The 16,955-nt window shown below is 39.6% G+C and overlaps 1 pseudogene; it reads left to right on the forward strand.

Annotated features, from left to right (window-relative positions):
- The window catches only part of LOC143612659 (uncharacterized), a 43,042-nt pseudogene that overhangs the window by 21,301 nt on the left and 4,786 nt on the right, over positions 1-16,955 (forward strand).

A 16,955-nucleotide genomic window follows, 5' to 3' on the forward strand; every position in this document is an offset into this window, starting at 1 on the left:
AATGGGGATGTACTACATGATTTGGGAAGACGCCGATAAACGTCAAAAGGTAAACACCCCAAGCAGTGAACTTGGAAGGTATGGTGGTACCAACTTTGTGAAACACATGACTCCGGATGAATTTAGAAGTCTTGATTTGCTGGCTTGGTGGAGAGGTAAGGAGGATGAGTTTCCGATCCTCGCCGCCATGGCCAAAGATTTACTAACGGTCCAAGCTTCCACGGTAGCTTCGGAGCTTGCTTTTTCTGTTTCTGGCAGGGTTTTATCGATTAGGAGGACTCGACTCACTGCACCAGCTATAGAGATGTCGATTTGCTACAAGGATTACTTGGACTCTTTAGATAGGGCACAACATCAACGCTCACTCGAGGGGGAAATGGAGTATGAAGCGGGCTTGTATGAAGACGAGGTCAATGAAGGACACACTCAACCAATGACCGATGAAGAAGCCGCGTACGACGATTACCTAAGAAATAGCTCGGGATCGGGTAGCGAAGAAAATTAGTTAAAGAAACAGCAAACATGGAGGCAAATCATGAGTAAGAAACAGCAAGTTGTTCATGTAATCGTGTCTAAGCATTCTTTTTCCTAATATGTGCTCTTATTTACTTGTTGATTTGGATTTTTCTAATTTAGTTAAAGAAACAGCAAACATGGAGGCAAATCATGAACAAACTGCGATTGGGAACAACAGGAGCATCTGCTAGTTCACGATTTAATGTTTGTATTTTTGAGTTAAATCATGAACAACAGTTCTTGGCAGAGATTTCTTCAGTGTTAATGATTTAATGTTTGTATTTTTGAGTTACGAATATGCGATAACGATTTAATGTTTGTATTTTTAATGTAAAAACTATAAATGAAAGTTATGTGTTTTTAATCTTTGGTTTGTTGAAAACACATTCACCAACACACACTCATACTCATCTTCCAAGCAAAGAACCCTAACAACGAAAGCAAAGAATGGCTTCGGTCAGTCCGTTTTGCCTTGTAGTTACCGTTTTGCCTTGTAGTTACCGGTTTGTTTATACTGTGAAAAAATAATGGTCTTCATTAAGTACAAAATATAAAAAACAAATATTCGTATTTGAAACCGCGAAATTTAAAAAAAAAAAAAAACCGGTTAATAAAAAAAACCGGTTAATAAAAAACCGGTTTATTAACCGGTTCTAACCGGTTTCTAAACCGGTCCTAACCGGTTAGACCGGTTAGGGTTTTGACGGAAAAAAACCGGTTATTAACCGAACCGGTTTTTTCCGGGCCAAAAAAACCGGTCCGGTTAATAACCGAACCGGTTTTTTTAAAAAAACCGGTTTGTGCACCTCTAGTTATATGTATTGAAAATAGACTTTGAGTGACTCGACCCACTTGACCCTTTTGCGGTTTAAGATAAAAAACACAACCCAGATCAAGTCATCAACCAATTCATAAACCAAGTGTATTAAGTACACTTTACTGAATGTTGCTTTTGTGCAATAGGCTGATGGATAAATATGCGAGGCTAATGCAAAGATTAGACATAATTAACATTGAGTTTTTAAAGGTATGTGAATAAATAATAACATGTTTTCTTGTCTGTCTTTCACACAACTTTATCTAAGCCAGTCAATTGTTACAGGGTATATGCCAGTTTTTTGGAATATTTTTTCATTTTGTTTTTGAAAGCTTTGGTCAGCAGAAGACCAATCCCGGTGGTAAAGGATTGGTTGTGAGTATCATTTTTCTCTTTGTTTACTTATTATTTTTATCTGAGTATATGAAATTACTTGGTGGTGCTCAGATCAGCTGAAAACAGCCTTATCCAGAATACGGCGGGACTGCGGTCAGTGGGTCAAATCTCCATCCCCATTCTCTTCATCTTCATCTGCACCCTTGAATTTGCCATCATCTCATACTGATAACAGGCCAAACGGTGTACCATACTCAAATCTTAGTCATGTGACCAGCACCTCTTTTGGCCTCAAGGTGTATTGTTGTATGCCTTTTCATTTGCTGACATCGTATATTTTAAGGTGCGTTAAAATTTTATATGGTTATGATGCAGGAAAGATGTACAGGAGCCGACACTATATCTCTTGTTGCACGATTATTGCAAAATTCTAAGACACATCTTCATTCTATTCTTCTGCAGAATAATGCAGCAATTGTTGATGACTTCTATGTGCATTTGGTACACTTCAGCTTATTAATTCTGATGACTTAAATGCTTTGTTTCTTTGCAAAAATTCCAATTTTAGGCCACTTTGATGGAATAAGTATTTCTTCAACTTTTATCAGGTTGGTTCAGTCCCGGATCTTGTAGAACAGATTCATAGAACTACCGCAAGATTACTTCTTCACATTAGCGGGTAACACACAACATGTGAACTAGTTGGATGCTATTTATTGTTGATAAGATTACTCGCATTATTCTGTCGTTTGGTTTTTCCATAAACAAATTCATAATTGTTTGAGCAGCAAGAAGCCAAGAATACATTGAGAACTGCCAAAACTGCATAATGGACTTGCACCGTTTGGTTTTACATAACCGCCTACCCCACTGTTTCATTAAATCAATAATGCACGATGTTAGAATAAATATATATTTTATATATATTTTATATATGGCCCTTATAATTATTTATCTTATTATTGATCATTGACCTAAATAACCTTATGTTTATAATTGGTAAATCCTTGATGGACGGAATTACCCTTACTAACATTAATAGGGTTTCCCCTTGGGTGTATATATAGAGAGCTTATTAGAGAGGTTAATAACTAATGATGAATAATAACACCATAAGAATCATCCCCTACCTCTCTCTCTCAAATCGTGTTCATCAAGAACACCTAATCTCCATCCTAACCATACACCCTAAAGGGGAACTCGATCAGATTAAGAAGATGTCAATCTCAAACATCACTGGATTATCAGGTATTACATATTTCCTTGTTTCCATTATATCATCGATTGTAGAAACTGATCAACATGTGGTATCAGAGCAAGATGTTGATTAATCAGTTTCTTCGATGTCCATAAAAACTGGAATTAAAATAGGAAACGAGTTTTTGATTAAAACCCTTATGTTTACGGTTTTGATCATCATCATAAAACTGATTGGATCTGATGTTCGTATTACTTCTAACGAATTGTTAGGTCTGATTAAAACCTGTTCATTATAAAAACCTGATTATTTTCGAAATCTGTTTTACAAAACTTTCAGATTTCGATTCCAGTATTAAATCTGATAATATAATCGAAAACAGTTTCGTAAAATTCTTGAAACTGTTCTTGTTTTTTTTTTTTCGAAAATGTTCTTGAAGAACATCATAATTTTCGAAAACTAACCTTAATTAGGATTAACTTGGGAAAATGAAATCTGTTAAAGAGATAATATTATCTCTAAGTTTAATTTCAAAATCTTTTAAATAAATAAAAGATATAATTTTGAAATCTTATTAAAATTAGAGATAATCTAAAACTTTAAAGAAATAATATTATCTCTAAGTTTAATTTCAAAATCTTTAATATAAAATAAAAGATATAATTTTGAAATCTTATTAAAATTAGAGATAATCTAAAACTTTAAAGAGATAATATTATCTCTAAGTTTAATTTCAAAATCTTTTAAATAAGATAAAAGATATAATTTTGAAATCTTATTAAATTTTGAGATAATCTAAAACTTTATAACAGAATCTCCCAAATCCCTTAAAATTAGGAAAAGGTTATCAGGTTGATTATTCTTTTCGAATTCTGCTAATGTTGCGAATCAAGGCATCTATTCGCAACAACTGGACTCTAATCGCAACAAATGAAATGTTGCGAAATCGCATGATGTTGCGAGAATTACATATTATCTTGCGAGTAACATGTTGCGAATGTCCACTAATTATGTTGCGATCAGAACCTAGAATCACAGAATGTTGCGAAGGGACATATGTTGCGAAAAGTCACTAATGTTGCGAACCTTAAGATGTTGCGTATTACTTAAGATGTTGCGACGAGCTAATTTTGCAAGATGTTGCGAGTATTACCTATTGATGTTGCGATCAGCCCATAAAATCACAGGATGTTGCGAGTACTCTTAATCGCAACAATTATGTTGCGAGTGCTTTAAATCGCAACAATGCTGATTACATCACAACAACTCCATTCGCAACATCTCTCATAACAACATCATTCGCAACATCTCTTATAAAACATCAATCGCAACATTACTTATGACTGCACTGTTCGCAACATCTAAAATCCCCTAACCAAATTCGCAACATCACTTCGAAGAAATCGCAACTTTACTTATATCTTACATGTTGCGAAATGATCAGAAACCCTTATATATAACCTAACTGATTAAGGGGCCCTGCTCCGTTAAATTACTTAACTTAAATAACACTTATAGTTCACTTCTGCCCAACGGTGATGTGTAACCTAATATTGTTATTTAAGTCTAATTAAGTATGTCACTTAAAAGTGTATGTCCTAACATTATCAGACATTCGCATGACTTTAGTTTTGCTTAACTTAAACAACACTTCATGAGTTCACTTCTGCCCAATGGTAATGTGGTAGCTTAACAAAGTTGTTTTAGTCTAACTAAGCATAGTCATCTAAAAGATGAGTATCCTAAAATTGCTAGATACTCAAATGACATTAACTTTGCCTTAAATACCTTAAATGTCTCAATTCTGCCCAACGGTGATTTGTTACATTTATGTATTGCAAACTTACCTTGTGCATAACAACTTGATTGTTCCAATTCTGCCCAACGGTGATTTGTTACAATTATTTTCGCACAAGAATTTTATACTTAAATAATGCATTTTCTGCCCAACGGTGATCTATTTTATTTAAGTATAATAAAATTAATTTTGGTGTTATACTTAAAATTATCACATCTTCATAATGATCCTTACATTAATGATCCTTCATTAATGATCCTAATTTCAGTCTGCCTTATTAGATTACCCATAACATAAATCACTCTAAAATTCTTCTATAAAGTTTGAATCTCAAACCTAAATCATCCACTCTTATTACAAAACCTAAGAAGAGTTTTGCTTCTAAAAGGGTCTTATAAAATTTGCCTTTTTGAGTCTTGATTATCCTTAAAGACTTGAAATTCTTACTGCTCATTCTGATAAAAGTATTACAGAAAAACACTTGAGCATAATCAGTGGGATAAATAAATATGTCTCTTATGATAATCAAGAACTCCTTACATGATTCCTATCAGGTGAGCAATTACGGATTCTAAAATTCCTAAGACAAACGTTTTTTTTTTTTTTTTTCTATGGAAATAATAGAATCAAAACAATTCCTAAGATGCATGCAAAACACTCTAATTCTAAATAAAAAGGTTAATTGGCATTTGTGAATACATCCTAATATTTAATTCCATGACCCATAAACTGAGAGCTTATACATGGAACTTAATGAAGTCTTTTCAGTGTATTACTTTTCCACCAGTACAATTAGATGCCTTAAGAATCAACTATAACACTCAGAAGTACTAAAGGAAACTGAGTGTGTTGCTAGCAATATATGTACAGGAAAAGGAATGCCTAAAATTGAAAATCAAATGTTATTCACCTTATTACCACTAAACCTTAAAAGAGGATAGTTCTAAAGTCTTGAAACAAAATACAAGTACTGCTTCCAGCTCTAAGTTCTCAAAGGGAAAGTCTCACTGCAAAATCATGCCATTAGACTAGGCACGAGCAAAGAGACTATCCATACCTCAAGGGAACAGTTGGCTAAGAAAGGTAGTTACCAATTAATGATATTTAACTCCACTAATATTAATATCCCTATTAACACATGTTAGTTGAGTTTAGTTTTATACGTTTCCTTATCAGAAATCGATAATAATTAAGATGAGAGTCAGTGACTCATTTAATGTTAAGGTTGTAAGAACCATAAAAGCTGTTTTGTATTAAGCTTTATGATACCTTAAACATTCTAGAGTTTACTCAGAATTTAGTATCAATACTAAAGCTACATTTTGACAGTTATAAGGTTTTAAATGACCAAAACAAAGTCACTACTAACTAAAACTATCATATTATCGGTCGTTATTATCTGAATAGAAACCTTATAAGATAAAACTAAGCGATGCTACAAATTTCACAACCTTTTGTTATCATAGAAATGAGAATTTAACAAAAGATAAATGAGACTTACGTACTTCATCCATTAAGACCAAAATTTTCATGAGAAATCATGACTCGGTTGACAAAGGATGAATTGCCATTAAATCTCATTCTTAGTGATTTGAAAGCATGTGTTAAATGCCCTAAATATAAACTGGATAAAGGGAGTAAGTGAGGTCCACCATAAGTTAAAATTCACTGCTATTAGTGGAGCTTAGAAGAATATCAACTTGTATCTAATCTGTTTCCTACTGGACAAGTTCTTTAAAGAAATCAATTCATATATACTTATCAGTATTCCTTCTAAATATGTCCTTAAAATTTCTTATGAAATATGGACAATAAGGAAATCAAGTCTAAACTGTATGAAAGTTTCCTATGACATGAATCGCCAAAACTTGTATGGAGTTTTAGAGGCCTAAAAGATCAGAGGGAGCACTGAGTGTCCTTATATGCAAGAGATGGGGGAGAAACAACTTAATCTACCTCATAAAACATCCCTTGTATAAGACACTGCTCCATTATATCTTGTCTCCTTAACATTTAATGCTACTCCTAACAAATTTTGTTGGATACCTAAATATGGGAAAACTTAGATTTCTTACCGAGACTAATTAATATAATCCTCAATTAGAATTTATTGGTCTTCTGATGTTGACCCTAAGCATGCTGAATTCTTACATATTTCTAAGGTCAGTAGGAGCAGTAAAAGTCCTTATCATAACTTGGCTAAGTACAAGACGCGGGGGGAGAGATTGTCGCTTACTTTAACTCCGATTACACCTCTTGTACACCATACTGCACCAACTCTTACATACTTAGAAACTAATATTGCTCCTAATATACCTGAAAATATGAAACTCCTTATAAACCCAATAATCAACTCAGGAGGTCATCTAGGTCTCAAAGGCCTACTAACTTTGATGATTATGTACCCTACCTGACTAAAGATTAAATGGATTTTGGAAGGTTTAATGATCCTACCTCTTCTAATTAAACCATTAGTATCAATCAATCTTCTAAAATAGTATAACGTTTGGGATTTGGTTGAATTACCTAAAAGGTAGTCATTACTAAACTAAATCTGAATGAATAACGTTAATACACTAAAGGTATGATTGATTGATAAAGGTATACTCAAGAGGGAATAAATTATCAAAGAACCTAGTTCCTTGTTGTGACATCTGCCCCGATCCGACCCGACCCAGGTACCCGTTTCTCTGACCCGATCTCTTTCTTTTATGATTTAATATTTATACATATACTTTATTTTTAATAATAATGTTTTCCTTCCCGCCTCTTTCTCTCTCTTTATTTCCGCCGTCCCGTCCCTCCTTCTCTCTTTCCGCCCTCTTTTCCCTCTTGTCGCCGTCCCGCCCTTAAGCCTTGTTTCCCTCTTTTTTCTTCTAAACTCTTTGCTTGTCCTTTGTTCCTCCCCGCCTAAGGTTGTCTGCGCAGCTCCACACGCCAGGCTCCTTACAAGGAAGCCTGCGTGAAGACCATCTGTTCCAGCGATACGCGAAATGAACTCTTCTCGCAGCGCGCTAAGAATTGTAATTCTTCTCGCAGCGCGCGAAGGACGGTAGTTCTTCCCGCGACGCGCTAAGGATTTGTAGTTCTTCTCGCAGCGCGCTAAGGATCGTAGTTCATCCCTCGACGCGCGAAGAATTATAGTTCTTCCCGCGGCGCGCCAGGAATTTTAGTTCCTCCCGCGGCGCGCTAAGAAATGTGATTCTTCCCGCGGCGCGCTTAGAAATGAAGTTCTTTCCGCGACGCGTTAAGGTTGTTTCTGTCTGCCTTCGCGCTCGCGCTCTATTGACCTTCTGTGTCTGCCTTCGCGCTCGAGCCTTCTCGCGCTAAACCCTTTGAGTTTTCTTCTGTTTAATCTAGCCGTTTGCTTTTGTGTTGTCTTATCTTTTGAGCCGTTGACCTAATCTGCTTTATGTCTGAAAAGTTACTTTCGGCGCAGCATGCGCACCAACCCCATTGGTTGGCAGAAAAAGTGGCTGACATTATCTTTTGAGATCTGCTTTTTCCATGCCTGACCAGTACCTTTATCTGAACCGCCCATGCCTTTTTACTGTTCCCTGTCAGCTTTATCTTGCCCCCTGCAGCTGCCATATCTTTTGATATCTTTTGCTTTTGGAATCTTTTACTTTTTGAGATCTCTTCCCCTTTTCTAGGGATTGTGTTCCCTAAGGTTTCTTTATAAATAACAATATTATTTTTCCTAACACATCACACACAAACACTTAATTTAACCTCCTCCTTGCTCTCTCTGCCGTCTTCCTCTCTGCCTCCGTCTTCCTCCCTGTTCTGCCCTGCTTTTCCGGTAATATATATTATATATAATAATTTACTTATTAATTATGCTAACTTATAATCAAGACTTAAATCAATTCATTAAAACAATAATCTTATTTATAGGTTAACTTGTGCTTGTTTAAAGTGGTTCTTGCTTTATCTTACACCGCATCGTTTATCAAGTGAGTAATCTCGTACCTAATCCCTTTTTGCTTTTAATGTTTTGGGATGTTCATGTGTTCATACAAACTTAGAGTCTTAAACTTGTTTATGAACTTTAGTCGCGCAGTATCCCATGTGTTGAGGACGTAGACTTGGCTGTTTATTTGTATGTGTGGATCATTAACCGTCTTGTCGGTCTATTCCGCAGTTCTCATGGTACCATTAGATGAACACGGGAGAACTATCGTTTATGATTTTCTCTTTTGTTTACACATGCACAGTTTGTCTTGTTTGTGAGCTCAATTGTGAGCACTGGCAGTCTTATGAATCTTAGAGTTGGTCCCGATCAGATTACACCCTTGTTGAAAACCAGACATACACATGTTGCGCGCAGATTTATTGTTATCTATGTATTGTATTAAACTTGATTTCTCACCAACACGCAAGTGGTTGACGTTTATTTTAACACATGTTCAGGTTTGCTGTAGCTACATTTGGAGCTTGTGGACACGTAGGACGTTTTTACTTTTGGACCTAGATTAAAATGTATCAAGACAAGTTATTGCTGTTCGAATATTATGATTTATAATATAATGATTTATGTTATCTTGTGTTTACTCTGCGCGTGCGCGAATGAATGTATTTATTAAATATTGACACCCAATAGTGTCACGAGTAATGAAACAATATGTGGCGCCCCGATGTATAATCCGCCTTTGGTCGGGGTGTTACAGATTGGTATCAGAGCTCGTTGACTTTAGGATAGGTGGTTAGACGTAACGGCCTAGAATACCTAAGAGTCCCTTCTCGCGCATGAGAGAAATCTCATGTTTGCGCGCTTATTGTTAATTACTCGTTATTTATAAATGTGCTCGCGCTTGCGCAGTATATGATTTTATGTTTTATTTCGCGATATTTCGATTTTTGTTGAATTTCGATTTTTATTGATTTTTCTTACATATTCGTTTGTTGGATTTGAAAATCCGAAAAGTCATGGTGATACATGAATAGTTGATTTTCAGTTTCCATTTACGATTATGTTCTGAGGTTGGAGACTTGAAAAGTCATGGTGATACATGAATTGTCAACCTCCAATACTCATTTTCTTGTGTATTTTATATTGAAGATTGAAAAGTCATGGTGATACATGAATCGTCAATCTCCAGTACTCGTTTGCTCGTATATTTTAAATTGGGAATTCGGAAAGTCATGGTGATACATGAATTGTCGATTCTTGATTCGAATTTGTTACCTTTATTAAGTCTGCATTTAGGGTCATTTATTTTACTTTAACTTTTGACAGTAACTGACTCCGCGAAACCAAGCTTTATAAGATTAAAACTTTGCGCTAAAATCAAGATATTAACTAAAATTAAAACTTTTATAGAATGCCTCCGCTATCTCGCCGATTTCAGAGAAGAGAAGCCTCGCGTATGCGTAGACAGCAACGTTCCCAGGAAATGGCCGCCGCGATAGCCCAAGCCTTGAGCCAAAATAATACCTCCAGTTATAACATTAAATCCTTCAACGCGGGTAACCCTCCAAAGTTCACAGGTCTTGAAGGAGCCACCGTGATGCTCCAGTGGCTTGAGAAGATAGAAAACACTTTCCTCCACACCCAATGCCCCTCAGACAGACGAACCCTATATGCTTCCAGTGTCCTGGAATCTAGAGCGCTTACATGGTGGAATGGAGTAGCCCATGCGCGTGGCGCAGAAGCTGCTTCCAACATGCTCTGGGAGGAATTTAAGGAAATTCTGACGCGAGAATTCTGCCCTCCCAACGAAGTTAAGCGCCTGGAGGAAGAATTTTGGAACCTGAAGCAATACAGTGGAGAAGCGCGCGAGTACGCGACGCGCTTCCATGAACTAAGCCTGCTTGTCCCTCACCTTGTTACCCCTTCCCGCCGAGCCATAGAGAAATTCCTTGGGGGTCTCCCCATGGAAATTCAAGATTCTGTATGGGCTAGAAACCCAGTTACCCTCTCTGACGCCATCGAGTTGGCCGCTGTGCTCAGCGACAACCATGTCAGAGCAGGAACCCTGTTCCTGCGGGGATCTGAGAAGACCAAACTCACCAAGACTGTCCCTGAACCAACAGAAACCAAACCAGAACCCTCAAACCGTAACAACCTCAAGCGCAGGCGCAAGGCCTATGCGCTTACCAACCCGCCCATTGTCCAGCAACCCATCTACCAACCTCCAGTTTATGCGCCTACCCCACTGTCAGCCTACCCAACACCTCCTGTAGTCCACAACTATGCCTTAACCAATCCAGCACTCCCTGCCCCGCCACCTAAGAAACCTTACACAGGAAATCACCCCTTTTGCCCAACCTGTAGATTTCACCACCCAACCCAAACCCCGTGTCGACTTTGTACCCGATGTGGCCGCGCTGGTCACCTTGCAGAAAACTGTAGAGTCCTTCCCGCCAACCCAATTGCGCCAACACCACCAGTCTACCCGCAGAACCCACAACCAACCTACCAAAACCCACGACCCAGATCGTGCTTTAACTGCGGTGATCCCAGTCATTTCCGGAACGCGTGCCCGAGACTACAAGTTCAGATTACGCAAGCGAATCCGGTGAACCAGATTTCAAACCAAGTGACGCGTGGACGAGCTTTTAACATAACCGCGCACCAAGCGCAAGCGAATAATGACGTAGTTAATGGTACATTTTTGCTTAACGGATTTTATGCTTCTGTACTTTTTGATACTGGCGCCGATCGAAGTTTTATTTCTCGCACGTTTGAGCAGAAGCTTGCGCGACCGCGCAACGATTTAAAAGAAAATTTTTCAGTTGAATTGGCTAATGGCGAAACTGTTTTAATTAACTCAGTGATTAAAGATTGCACGCTTAACCTTAACGAAAACGATTTTCTGATCGACCTCATCCCCATGCCTCTTGGGAGCTTTGATGTTATTATTGGTATGGACTGGCTTACGCAGAATCGCGCCGAAGTTATTTGCGCCAAGAAGTTGATTCGCATTCCTCGAGAAAATGGTGATCTTCACATCTACGGCGAAAAACCCTCCAGTGGTCTTAAGCTTATGTCTTGCGCCGAAGCCCGAAGGCTCATGAGGAAAAGGTGTATTGCATTCTTAGCCCATGTGGTCAAACCTGCTGAAGAAAAGAAGCTTCGCGATATCCCTGTTGTGCGTGATTTCCCTGAAGTTTTTCCTGATGATCTTCCTGGTATCCCTCCCGCTCGTGAAGTCGAGTTTCGTGTTGATCTTGTCCCTGGTGCTTCCCCCGTAGCTAAATCTCCTTATCGTCTTGCACCCGCTGAGATGCAAGAATTGGCCAGCCAACTTCAAGAGTTGACTGCTAAAGGATTCATTCGCCCTAGCTCTTCGCCCTGGGGTGCTCCGGTGTTGTTCGTTAAAAAGAAAGATGGATCGTTTCGCATGTGTATCGATTACCGCGAGTTGAACAAACTCACCATTAAAAACCGGTATCCCTTACCGCGTATTGACGATCTCTTTGATCAACTCCAAGGTGCCTCTTGTTTCTCCAAGATCGATCTCCGTTCTGGTTATCACCAGTTGCGCATCCGCGATGAAGATGTTCCGAAGACTGCTTTTCGAACTCGTTATGGCCATTTTGAATTCTTGGTCATGTCCTTCGGTTTAACCAACGCACCCGCCGTTTTCATGGATCTAATGAATCGGGTGTGTAGGCCTTTCTTGGATAAATTCGTGATTGTATTTATCGATGACGTTCTGATTTATTCTAAGACCAAGGCTGAGCATGAGCAACATCTCCGATTGGTATTGCAAAAGCTTAGAGCCGAGCAGCTCTTTGCCAAGCTCTCCAAGTGTGAATTTTGGTCGGATGAAGTACAGTTTCTTGGCCATGTTGTTAACAAGATGGGTATTCATGTCGACCCATCCAAGATTGAAGCAATCAAGAACTGGATCACGCCATCCACTCCTACCGAAATCCGTTCCTTCTTGGGCTTAGCTGGTTATTACCGGCGCTTCATTTCGAACTTCTCGAAGATCGCTTTGCCTTTAACAGCTCTAACGCACAAAGGTAAACCGTATATTTGGGGCTCGAAGCAAGAAGAAGCCTTTCTAACGCTCAAGCGTTTGTTGTGTGAAGCTCCTGTTCTTGCGCTACCTGAGGGTAATGATGATTTTGTCGTGTATTGCGATGCATCCAACCAAGGTCTCGGTTGTGTTCTTATGCAACGAGGCAAGGTTATCGCTTACGCATCAAGGCAACTTAAGGTTCATGAAAAGAATTATACAACTCACGACCTCGAACTAGGCGCAGTTGTTTTTGCCTTGAAGATCTGGAGACACTACCTTTATGGTACTAAGTGTATCCTCTACACTGACCATAAAAGCCTTCAGCATATCTTTGATCAAAAGGAACTTAACATGAGGCAACGCCGATGGAACGAACTCATCAGCGATTACGATTGTGAGATCCGATATCATCCTGGTAAGGCTAATGTGGTAGCCGATGCGCTCAGCCGAAAACCCTGCCAGCTTAACTGTATTTTGCCGCGCACGCAGCTTCACTTCGCGCCGATCCAAAGCAACCTTGAATCGCGCATTCGTGACGCGCAGCGCGCATCCATCAGTAATGGTAACCTTCGCGCCGAGTTAGCGTGTGGCGCGGAAGCGCATTTTGTCCCTAATCTGAGTGGAATTCTCTGCTATCTCAATCGCATCTGGATTCCCTTTGATGAGAATCTTCGCGCTGATATCCTGAGTGAAGCGCACAAATCTCGGTATTCTATTCATCCTGGCGCTGATAAGATGTACAAGGATTTGCGCATTACTTATTGGTGGCCCGGTATGAAAAAGGATATTGCTGTGTTCGTAGCTAAATGTCTGACTTGTTCTAAAGTGAAAGATGAACACCAACGCCCATCTGGTTTGCTCGAACAACCAGAAATTCCTACGTGGAAATGGGAATGTGTAGCGATGGACTTTATTACCAAGTTACCTTTGACAGCAAGCAAACATGATAGCATTTGGGTAATAGTGGATCGTTTGACTAAGTCTGCTCACTTCCTGCCCATTCGTGAAAACTACCGTGTTGAGCAACTCGCGCAGCTTTATGTCAAGGAAATTGTCTGCCGCCATGGTACTCCTTTGAGCATCATATCCGATCGCGATGGCCGTTTTATATCTCGCTTTTGGAAATCTCTCCAATCTGCGCTAGGAACTCGCTTGGACATGAGTACGGCATATCATCCTCAGACTGACGGTCAGTCTGAGCGAACTATTCAAACTCTTGAGGATATGCTCCGATCTTGTGTTCTTGATTTTGGAGGTAATTGGGATTCGCACCTGCCTTTGATCGAGTTCTCTTATAATAACAGCTATCATTCCAGTATCGGTATGGCCCCATTTGAAGCACTTTACGGTCGTAAGTGCCGCTCCCCGATTTGTTGGAGCGAAGTGGGTGAAACTCAAATCACAGGACCCGAACTTGTTCAAGAGACAACCGATAAAATCGCCAAGATCCGTGATCATCTGCTGACTGCTAGAAGCCGACAGAAGAGTTACGCAGATCGCAGACGAAAGCCTCTCGAATTTCAAGTTGGTGATCTTGTTCTCCTCAAAGTGTCGCCTTGGAAGGGTGTTGTCCGCTTTGGGAAGAAAGGTAAGCTTGCTCCTCGTTATGTTGGTCCATTCAAGATTCTCGCGCGTGTGGGAAAAGTTGCCTACAGACTTGACCTGCCGCCCGCGCTCAGTAATGTGCATCCAACGTTCCATGTATCCAATCTCAAGAAGTGTTTAGCTGACGAGAACCTTCACATTCCACTTGATGAAGTTCAAGTTGATGAAACTATGCATTTCGTTGAGAAGCCTGTTGAGATTATGGATCGCGAGGTTAAGCAAACCAAGCGCAGTCGTATCCCTATTGTTAAAGTTCGCTGGGAGTCCAAGCGCGGAGCCGAGTTTACATGGGAAAGGGAAGATCAAATGAAGATCAAGTACCCGCACCTGTTCTCTGCGCAACCTACTTCGAGATAAATTTCGGGACGAAATTTCTTAAAGTAGGGGAGACTGTGACATCTGCCCCGATCCGACCCGACCCAGGTACCCGTTTCTCTGACCCGATCTCTTTCTTTTATGATTTAATATTTATACTTATACTTTATTTTTAATAATAATGTTTTCCTTCCCGCCTCTTTCTCTCTCTTTCTTTCCGCCGTCCCGTCCCTCCTTCTCTCTTTCCGCCCTCTTTTCCCTCTTGTCGCCGTCCCGCCCTTAAGCCTTGTTTCCCTCTTTTTTCTTCTAAACTCTTTGCTTGTCCTTTGTTCCTCCCCGCCTAAGGTTGTCTGCGCAGCTCCACACGCCAGGCTCCTTACAAGGAAGCCTGCGTGAAGACCATCTGTTCCAGCGATACGCGAAATGAACTCTTCTCGCAGCGCGCTAAGAATTGTAATTCTTCTCGCAGCGCGCGAAGGACGGTAGTTCTTCCCGCGACGCGCTAAGGATTTGTAGTTCTTCTCGCAGCGCGCTAAGGATCGTAGTTCATCCCTCGACGCGCGAAGAATTATAGTTCTTCCCGCGGCGCGCCAGGAATTTTAGTTCCTCCCGCGGCGCGCTAAGAAATGTGATTCTTCCCGCGGCGCGCTTAGAAATGAAGTTCTTTCCGCGACGCGTTAAGGTTGTTTCTGTCTGCCTTCGCGCTCGCGCTCTCTTGACCTTCTGTGTCTGCCTTCGCGCTCGAGCCTTCTCGCGCTAAACCCTTTGAGTTTTCTTCTGTTTAATCTAGCCGTTTGCTTTTGTGTTGTCTTATCTTTTGAGCCGTTGACCTAATCTGCTTTATGTCTGAAAAGTTACTTTCGGCGCAGCATGCGCACCAACCCCATTGGTTGGCAGAAAAAGTGACTGCCATTATCTTTTGAGATCTGCTTTTTCCATGCCTGACCAGTACCTTTATCTGAACCGCCCATGCCTTTTTACTGTTCCCTGTCAGCTTTATCTTGCCCCCTGCAGCTGCCATATCTTTTGATATCTTTTGCTTTTGGAATCTTTTACTTTTTGAGATCTCTTCCCCTTTTCTAGGGATTGTGTTCCCTAAGGTTTCTCTATGAATAACAATATTATTTTTCCTAACACATCACACACAAACACTTAATTTAACCTCCTCCTTGCTCTCTCTGCCGTCTTCCTCTCTGCCTCCGTCTTCCTCCCTGTTCTGCCCTGCTTTTCCGGTAATATATATTATATATAATAATTTACTTATTAATTATGCTAACTTATAATCAAGACTTAAATCAATTCATTAAAACAATAATCTTATTTATAGGTTAACTTGTGCTTGTTTAAAGTGGTTCTTGCTTTATCTTACACCGCATCGTTTATCAAGTGAGTAATCTCGTACCTAATCCCTTTTTGCTTTTAATGTTTTGGGATGTTCATGTGTTCATACAAACTTAGAGTCTTAAACTTGTTTATGAACTTTAGTCGCGCAGTATCCCATGTGTTGAGGACGTAGACTTGGCTGTTTATTTGTATGTGTGGATCATTAACCGTCTTGTCGGTCTATTCCGCAGTTCTCATGGTACCATTAGATGAACACGGGAGAACTATCGTTTATGATTTTCTCTTTTGTTTACACATGCACAGTTTGTCTTGTTTGTGAGCTCAATTGTGAGCACTGGCAGTCTTATGAATCTTAGAGTTGGTCCCGATCAGATTACACCCTTGTTGAAAACCAGACATACACATGTTGCGCGCAGATTTATTGTTATCTATGTATTGTATTAAACTTGATTTCTCACCAACACGCAAGTGTTTGACGTTTATTTTAACACATGTTCAGGTTTGCTGTAGCTACATTTGGAGCTTGTGGACACGTAGGACGTTTTTACTTTTGGACCTAGATTAAAATGTATCAAGACAAGTTATTGCTGTTCGAATATTATGATTTATAATATAATGATTTATGTTATCTTGTGTTTACTCTGCGCGTGCGCGAATGAATGTATTTATTAAATATTGACACCCAATAGTGTCACGAGTAATGAAACAATATGTGGCGCCCCGATGTATAATCCGCCTTTGGTCGGGGTGTTACACTTGTCTTACAAAAGGTTACTTTGAGGATCATCACTGTTCTAGTAGCTTATAATAATTTAGAGCTACATTACATGAACATTAAAACAACTTTCCCTAACACTGGCCTACATGTTCGTAAAATAACCTGTAAGTTCTAAACTGAAGGTTAAGAACACTTAGTTTGTAAGTCAATAAAATCCATGTATGGGTTGATGCAAGAATCAATAATGAAATCATAATGCAACTCTCTTCATCAAGAACTAAGTGGATTGATTTACCTACCTCAAGATGAGTGGGAGCAACTAATGTAAACTTGTC

Source organism: Bidens hawaiensis, unplaced genomic scaffold, assembly GCF_021521415.1.
Source record: "Bidens hawaiensis isolate Kalapana, Puna unplaced genomic scaffold, B.hawaiensis_p1.1 tig00035161_1, whole genome shotgun sequence".
Lineage (NCBI taxonomy): Eukaryota > Viridiplantae > Streptophyta > Magnoliopsida > Asterales > Asteraceae > Bidens > Bidens hawaiensis.